Source organism: Castor canadensis, chromosome 9 (genome assembly GCF_047511655.1).
Source record: "Castor canadensis chromosome 9, mCasCan1.hap1v2, whole genome shotgun sequence".
NCBI lineage: Eukaryota > Metazoa > Chordata > Mammalia > Rodentia > Castoridae > Castor > Castor canadensis.
Genome location: NC_133394.1, coordinates 80,787,665 through 80,797,070, shown reverse-complemented (window position 1 = coordinate 80,797,070; position 9,406 = coordinate 80,787,665).

Below are 9,406 nucleotides of genomic sequence, written 5' to 3'. Positions count from 1 at the left end.
CCCTACCCCCTCAATACCCAGCAGAAACTATTTTGCCCTTATTTCTAATTTTGTTGTAGACAGAGTATAACCCATAATAGGAAGGAACAAGGGTTTTTGCTGGTTGAGATAAGGATAGCTATACAGGGAGTTGATTCACATTAATTTCCTGTGTGTGTTTGTTACCTTCTAGGTTAATTCTTTTTGATCTCACCTTTTCTGTAGTTCCTGGTCCCCTTTTCCTATTGGCCTCAGTTGCTTTTAAGGTATCTGCTTTAGTTTCTCTGCGTTAAGGGCAACAAATGCTAACTAATTTTTTAGGTGTCTTACCTATCCTCATCCCTCCCGTGTGTGCTAAAGCTTTTATCATGTACTCAAAGTCCAATCCCCTTGTTGTGTTTGCCCTTGATCTAATGTCCACATATGAGGGAGAACATAGGATTTTTGGTCTTTTGGGCCAGGCTAACCTCACTCAGAATGATGTTCTCCAATTCCATCCATTTACCAGAGAATGATAACATTTCATTCTTCTTCATGGCTGCATAAAATTCCATTGTGTATAAATACCACATTTTCTTAATCCATTCGTCCGTAGTGGGGCATCTTGGCTGTTTCCATAATTTGGCTATTGTGAAAAGTGCCGCAATAAACATGAGTGTGCAAGTGCCTCTGGAGTAACCTGTGTCACAGTCTTTTGGGTATATCCCCAAGAGTGGTATTGCTGGATCAAATGGTAGATCAATGTTTAGCTTTTTAAGTAGCCTCCAAATTTTTTTCCAGAGTGGTTGTACTAGTTTACATTCCCACCAACAGTGTAAGAGGGTTCCTTTTTCCCCGCATCCTCACCAACACCTGTTGTTGGTGGTGTTGCTAATCATGGCTATTCTAACAGGGGTGAGGTGGAATCTTAGTGTAGTTTTAATTTGCATTTTCTTTATTGCTAGAGATGGTGAGAATTTTTTCATGTGTTTTTTGGCCATTTGAATTTCTTCTTTTGAGATATGATCTATTTTGGAGAAGGTTCCATGGGCTGCTGAGAAGAATGTATATTGTGTAGAAGTTGGATAAAACGTTCTGTACATCAACTAGGTCCATTTGATCTATTGCATATTTTAGATCTTGGATTTCTTTATTGATTTTTTGTTTGGATGACCTATCTATTGATGATAATGGGGTGTTAAAGTCTCCCACAACCACTGTGTTGGCGTTTATATATGCTTTTAGGTCTTTCAGGGTATGTTTGATGAAATTGGGTGCATTGACATTGGGTGCATACAGGTTTATGATTATTATTTCCTTTTGGTCTATTTCCCCTTTTATTAGTATGGAATGTCCTTCTTTATCTCATTTGATCAATGTAGGTTTGAAGTCTACTTTGTCAGAGATAAGTATTGCTACTCCTGCCTGTTTTCAGGGGCTATTGGCTTGGTAAATCTTCCAGCCTTTCATCCTTAGCCTATGCTTATTTCTGTCAGTGAGATGGGTCTCCTGTAAGCAACAAATTGTTGGATCTTCCTTTTAAATCCACTTTGTGAAGACTTTTAGTGCTGCATCTATATTGAATGATAGTTTTGCTGGATAGAGTATCCCGGGGTTGAAGTTATTTTCATTCAGTGCCTGGAAGATCTCACCCCATGCTCTTCTTGCTTTTAATGTTTCTGTTGAGAAGTCTGCTGTGATTTTGATGGTTTACCTTTGTATGTTACTTGTTTTTTCTCTCTTACAGCCTTCAATATTCTTTCCTCAGTTTCTGAACTTGTTGTTTTAATGATGATATGTTGTGGGGTAGTTCTACTTTGATCTGGTCTGTTTGGTGTCCTGGAGGCCTCTTGCATCTGTATGGGAATATCTCTCTCTAGATTTGGGAAATTTTCATTATTATTTTGTTAATTATATTACGCATTCCCTTTGCTTGCACCTCTTCTCCTTCTTTGATGCCCATGATTCTCAAGTTTGGTCTTTTGATGGAGTCTGTGAGTTCTTGCATTTTCTTTTCACAGGTCTTGAGTTGTTTAATTAATAGTTCTTCGGTTTTTCCTTTAATTACCATTTCATCTTCAAGTTCTGAGATTCTGTCTTTTGTTTGTTGTATTCTGCTAGATTGGCCTTCCGTTTTGTTTTGTAGCTCTGTTTCGTTATTTTTTCTGAGGTTTTCCATATCCTGGCCGTTTTCCTCTTTAATGTTGTCTATTTTTGTCCTGAGTTCATTTATCTGTTTATTCATTGTGTTCTCTGTTTTACTTTGGTGTTTCTATAGTGCTTCCATGGTTTCCTTTATTTCTTCTTTTGCTTTCTCAAATTCTCTATTTTTGTTGTCTTGGAATTTCTTGAGTGTCTCCTGTACATTTTGGTTGACCCTATCCAGTATCATCTCTATAAAATTCTCATCGAGTACCTGTAGTATGTCTTCTTTTAAATTATTCTTGTGGGCTTCATTGGGTCCTTTGGCATAGTTTATCTTCATTTTGTTGGAGTCTGGATCTGAGTATCTGTTTTCTTCATTCCCCTCTGGTTCCTGTACTAATTTCTTGCTGTGGGGAAACTGGTTTCCCTGTTTTTTCTGTCATCCCGTCATTGTCTTTGGTGTTGTTACTGTCCCTGTACTGTGTGCAATTAAGTATTTTCTAGCTTGTAATAATAATAATGGTAATATTTAGAATGGAAGGGTGAGCTGAGATGGAAAGTAAGAAGTTAAAGAAATGGGAAAAACAAATACACAGACTGGAAGGAGAAAACAGAACAAGGTATCAGACAGGAAGGTTTCAAAGGTATAAACATGGAGCTTTAGTGTACTAATCAACAGTAAGCTGAACAGACATTAGAGAGATAGAGAGAGGATTGAAAATCAAAAAAAAAAAGATAAGAATAAAAATAAAAAGTAAGTAAATGAAAGAAAACTCTCTATATAAAAATGTATTAAAATAAAATGAAAAAACAGAAAATTTTAAAAAACCAAAAAACCAAAAAACCTCCAAGTTCAAATGCAATGAAGTTTCAGTCTTAATAATTTGGGTGTCTGTCTCAGTCTCTAGTCCTGGAGATGGTGCCTCAGATGTTGTTCTGTAGTTGTCTCATCAAAGGGGACACAATAACTAGAACAAAACTAGTTCTAGTTACACACTAGTTCTAGTACACACACATGCTCAAAAAAAAACCCCATCACATGTCCCAAGTTCAAATGCAATATGGTTTCAGTAAGTTTTTCAGCTTGCAGGTGTAATTCAGTTGTTCTCTCATCAAAGGTAGGGAGACAAAGAAAAAAAAGAGTCTGGAGACAGTTCTGAGAATGGTATCTGCAGCTGTGGCTTGCCTGCCCTCTGCTGTCAGCCTGCTGTTGCTGGAGGCGTTATTTATGCAGATCTCTGGGGTGATCTTAGCACTCACCTGGCCCTGCAGGCGTTGTTTACTCAGAATTTTCCTGTGAGCCTCTGCTACAAGATTTCCCCTTTCCAAGCACTGGGAATGGTGACACTGCACCCACGTTCTCATGCCTGCATGTTTATTTACAGTCATGTGGGAAGTGGATCTTCCCCCCTCTCCTGTGTAGCTTTCCTCCCACCACCACTTTCACAAGCTTTCCTGCTCCTGATTACTGGGTGGTGCTGCTGCTCCTGCCAGCTGCCATGTTTGTTTACAGTTCACGTGGGAAGTGGGTCTTCCCTCCTCTCCTGCTGGGTTTTCCTCCCTCTGCCACTCTCACCAGCTTTCCCCTTCCTGGTTGCTGGGTGTGCCCCTGCTCCCACCAGAGCCTCTCCTGCCCACTTGGCTTGTTTATTTACAGTCCCGGTAAGGATTCCCTTCCCCCAATCTTTGGCACTCAGGGCGCTCCACCCTCTTTCCCGCATGTCTTTATTGCTCTTATTGCTTATTACTCAGTTTCTCTTTTTTCCCCGGGTGGGAGTCGGTCTGTCCAGGGGGCTAGGCTGCTCAGGCCCAGGCTTGTCTGTGGGAGTACCGCAGTACCGTGAAGCTCACCTGGTCCGCGTCTTCCCAAGCCTTCTGGGCGCCGGCAACTGGTGGCCCGGGGGCCCTCTCGGTTTCTCCATTTAACGTGAAGTGGAGATTCTCTGCACCGGCTGGAGGTGTCAAAGTTATGCCTCTTCTCAGTGATTATGCCTGCACAGTGTGTCTCCAGCGTCTCTCCAAGATTTCTCTATAGGAGGCTCGCTTTCTGCTTCCTCCCTCTAGCTGATATCTTGGAATCCCTCTAGAGTCATTTTTTTTATGGACTTGATTGTAAATGTCCCAGAAGGATTAGAACTGTAATAACAAAAACTTAAAAGAGCCATGGTTAAAATCTTGATGGACAATTTAGCAACTAACAGAACAGTATATCAGTACCACTAACATTTTTTACCATGTTTATCTAAATGTTGTATTTTAGCAGGCTTGATATACTTGAAAAACATAAATATGTTTAGTATAAGGAACCAGCAATAGCATCATAGCTCTATAGAGGTTATATATACATATTAGTTTAGTTGTTGTTCTTGAAGTAAAACCTTAGATTTTTATCAGTTGTAAGGGGGAAGAACAGTTTTAGTAAACCCAAATAGCCCAGTCACAGACACATATAGGGTACCGAATGTATTAGAATCACCCTAGACAACAGAGGTTATCTAGAAAATTTTGCATAAACTGTTAGAAAATAAGAGGTATGGAGGAGGCAGAGAGATGTCTCAAACACCAGCACAGAGTTTATTGTTTAGGCAGGAGGCCTGTGGAGGGGAACCCCAGCAAGAGAGCTAGAGCCCATTGCCATACACAGGCTTGGGCTAGATATAGGGGGCTAGTGGAAAAGTACCAGGAAGGTCACTAAGGGATATTATTTCTGGGCAACCAAGAAAGATAAGTTGTAGTTAGGTCACTGTCTGCTCAACTGTCCTTGGCATCCATCCAGGGAGATAAAGGTTACCAATTGTCTCTTTGTCAGTCTATGGGGTTGAGTGGGGAATTTCTAGTAAGTCATCTGCAAGGTGGGAGATCCTCAGGTCCTAACATGGTTCCTGCCACTTAGTTGTTTTTGTTGTGTAGGGTTTGTGTGTGTGCAAGTAACTCTATTTATTCTCTGATTACCTGTCTGCTCTTCTCTTGAGGTTTAATAATTCACATAATTTTTCATCTTCTGTGTGTAGGAGTCCTTTCAGAATCTTTTGTAGTGGTGAGTTAGTGGTCATGTATTGTTTTAGCTTGTGTTTATCATGGAAGACTTTATTCCTCTAATTTCAAATGATAGCTTTGCTGAGTAGAAGGCAAGCCTGGAAGCTAAAATTAAGCTTTTTGGTGAATGGTATTTTTCTGGGAAGTCTATCAGTTTCAGCTCACATTCTGTTTTTCCAGGGTGGTCCATGTGTTCACCAGAATACAGCTGGCCTTTCCTGCCCCCACACAGGCTGGGTCAGTTCAGCTTTCCAGTCCACCCCCACCATTCAGAGGTGAAATATTCCCTCTGTTTATTTTGCCCCCAGTTTTGTTCAGGGGGGCGCAATCTGTCCACCAGCTGCACTGAACCTTGTGGTTCCCTCCAAGGGCTGTGCTACTGACAGGGTTGCAGATTCACTTGGGTGGAATTGGGTCAGCTCTAGGGCTACACTGGCAGGCAGGAGTCTGTGGTTCTGTGTCTGAGCAGGTCCAGGATGTCCCAAATGCTTGTAGGATTCATTCTATAGTTCTCTGCATTGCATTTGTACTTTTCCAAGACAGGAAAAAGAAGCCAAAAAGGAAAATGGCTTTCTAGTGGGTGAACTGGCAGGTGCTACTGGTCCTAGTGCCGGCTTCCCTGGCTGTTATATGGTATAAAAAGCTAACTTAAGCATTGGTCATTGAACAGTATGTGCACCCTATGTATTAGCAGTATCTTATTTGGAAAAAAAAAAAAGCAGGGTTATCTGATCCTTACTGCCATCAGAATTATTTTTCTGAAATCATAGAGCTCAGGTTCCCAGGATCCCTCAGCTATCCACCATCTTGGTCTACTTGCTGTATTTATTTCTTGACAGTTGGAGGGGAAATATGTGGAAATGTAACAATTAGGTTAATCAGTATGAGTACATGGTATTGATCCAAATTGCCAAACAACTCTTTAAAACCTTTTTTTACCAATTTATACAAGACTCCAATTATGTGAGTGCTCACTTGTCAACACAGGGAATTTTTTTCACAAAGCTATTTATTTTTATTTCAATTTACTCATTTTTTCAATTTCTTTTTATTTATTTACTTGGTGGTACTGGGGTTTGAATCCAGGGCTTTGTGCTTGCTGCTGATTGTGAGGTGATTGAAGGGAATATTTAATGCTATTGGTAAAGAGTAGACCCAAGACGTAATTAAAATGATTCATGGTCCCTATCATGCAACATAAGCACTAAAGCAAGAGCATCTCACTGAAAGGGTAGCCTTAGGCACTGGAGCTACAGTGCCCCCAGAAGCTGGGAGACTGCATGAACAACACCTGTCACTATGGACCTGCCAAGTTGAGGAAACCTTGGAGGTGTTGGGTCACCCAGGAGCATGCCAGATCATGCTAAGAGCTATTTGGAAATATGAGCTCTTCCTACTGATGAATCACAGTTATAAGCTATCAAGGAGCTTGCTAAGAAAACAATTTTGAGAAATGCAATATTCTATAAGCACAGGAGGTAGCCAGCAGTCCCAGAAAACCCAAGTGCCTATGAATGTCCTCTCTAAAGAGATGTACTGAATTAATGTCAGCAATGTTAATTTTATGCTTTATCCTGATCAGTCTCATATATCAAACAAATCTGACCATACCTTTGAAATGAATGTATACTTTCAGATGTAGAGTCACTTATCTTTGTCTATTTATCTGACTTTAGATTTGAACTTCAGAAAAAAGAAAACCTTGAAACACATATGGAATACTTTAATAATTTTACTCCAGTCTGTCCTTTACCTGAACAAAACACATTTGCTTTCTATTAGATAAAAGGATGAGCTTTTAAAGATTGGAAAACAATCTTTCAAGTCTCATTTGAGTCCAAAATAAAAATGTTTTTATCAAGGCCATTAGTGTCCTATTTTATTTTGATATCCTTCCTTTGAACATGTCCAAAATATTAATACAGACCAAAGCAGTTTCTTGATCACTAATTTTTTGTCATTAAGGTTTCTAAGAAAGGAAAAGTTCAAGATGGCTGATTGCTGACAGGCAATCATGTCTCCACAATTCTGAAATAAAATCTCAAGTGCATAGCTGCAAGGAGAGATGGGTAAGTTGGCAGCTAAAAGAGGGCACTAGTGTAAGGACAGAGAGCAGATAGAGATGTCCATCTCTAACCAAACATCTTAACAGCACAGATCCACATGGATCTGGGCCTGCTCCATCTTATGCCCCTTCCAGCTCAGGGTTATTTGGTTTTGGGGGTTTGTTGTTGTCCTTGTTGTTTCCTTGTCTAGACTTGAATTGCTTCCCACAAGAGCTATTTGTTAGGGCCATCCTGTGAACAAAACAACTGCACACAGGGCTAAGAGCAGGTCGTCAAGCCTTGTTCAGCTAGGACACTGGACAGAGTGGTCAAGAGCATCTAAGTCCAAAGCCAGGTGCAGAAAAGGCTGCCTGACACTGCCAGAAGGGTAAACTGGTTCAGTCCTGAGGGCCAGTGCAGCACACAGGCTGACATCACATCACATAATGCATCACACTCTAGAAAACCTTTGATTCAGTGGGCTGATGAAAGTCCCCTGTGGGTGACCTTTACCAGCAGGTGCTGTGAAGCTGCTCAGTCCAAGATTTCTGTCCCAAGAATCACAGGAAGCAGGGAGGTCAGCCTGATACAACTCAGCATCCTAGTCTGTCCCAAGACAGTGAGGGTGCCTAAGCTTGCTGATTACCTAGCTATGGAGCCCTTAATCCACCATTCAACCCAGCAGTGGGCATTTACACACAAGTGACAGGAGCTCTTTGCCCCTCCTCAAATGAAACATTAAACTAGAGGCCTAGATGACAAAGAATAAAAAGCTCCTTGCAGATAAGCCAGAGCAGCCAGCCACTAGGTGCTTACTGATCCACGAGCTGTGCTCAGAAACCCTACCATCCACACTCAGCTGCTCACACATAGGCCTGGAGCTGTCCCATCTCACCCAGTAGCAGCCCTAATCCAGAACCCTCCTCTCCCTCCACTCCTGTTATACCTGGTCAATCCAGGGCCTTGAGGGAACAGTAAGTAAACACAAGAGACCTGCAGACAAAGATCTGAGGACCAGAGACTGGAGGGGAGCATCCAATGTACTGAGGCAGCCCAGCAGACACTTACTCTTCTCAACAAGGAATAATATATAGTGACTTTAAAAAAAATTAAAGTTGTAATTTATCTCTTTTATATTGTTATTTTTTCCCTTGCTTTTCCATTTTTTTCAATTTTCTTGTCTCTCGTATACAGACTATTCTACTGGTGATTTATTTTACCTTCTTCTTTTATTACTCTGTAGTAATATACAGAATATACAAAGAGCTCAAAAAACTAAACAGCAAAAAACCAAATAACTAATAGATGAGTAAACAACTTGAAGACAGTTCTCAGAAGAAATTCATCCTTAATCATAAAGGAAATGTAAATTAAAACTACACTAAGGCCAGGTGCCTGTAGCTCATGCCTATAAACCTAGCTATTCAGGAGCCAAAGAGCAGGAGAATCATGGCTCAAAGTCAGTCCAAGCAAATAGTTTTTGAGACCCTATCTCAAAAATACCCAAGAAAAACAGGTCTGGCAGAGTGGCTCAAGTTGTAGAGAGCTTGCTTAGTGAGTATGAGGTCTTGAGTCAAACCCCACTACCACCAAAAAAACCCAAAACAAAACAAAAACACTACACTAAGATTCCATCTCACCCAGAGACCAAGAAAACAAACAAATGCTGGTGAAGTTGGAGTATGGGGGAAGGAACCCTTATACACACTGTTGCTGGGAATGTAAATTAGTACAACCACTGTGGAAATCAGTATGGTTTCCTCTAAAAAGAAAAATAGACCTGCCTTATGACCCTGCCTTACCACTCTTGGGCATACACCTGCACAAGTGTAAATCAGTACACAAGAGAGATACTTGCAAACCCATGTTTACGCACCTCTGTTCACAATATCCAAACTGGAATAAGCTGAGGTACCCAACAAACAATGAATGCATAATGAAAAAAATATATATATACACAAATGCACAAATGTGGAGTATTACTTAACCATAAAGAAAAACGAAATTGTAAAATTATGTCATTTACTGGAAACTAAATGGAATTGGAGATCATCAGGCTGAGAGAGATCTCCCAAGCTCAAAAAACCCCAATATTGCATGTTATCACTCATGTGTGGAACCTAGACTTAAAATGATGATGATAATAATAACACTAATGGAACATAAAGGTGAGAAGGGAAGAGTGTGGGGGGGAATCAATGGGAGGGGGAGGAAAGGAAAAA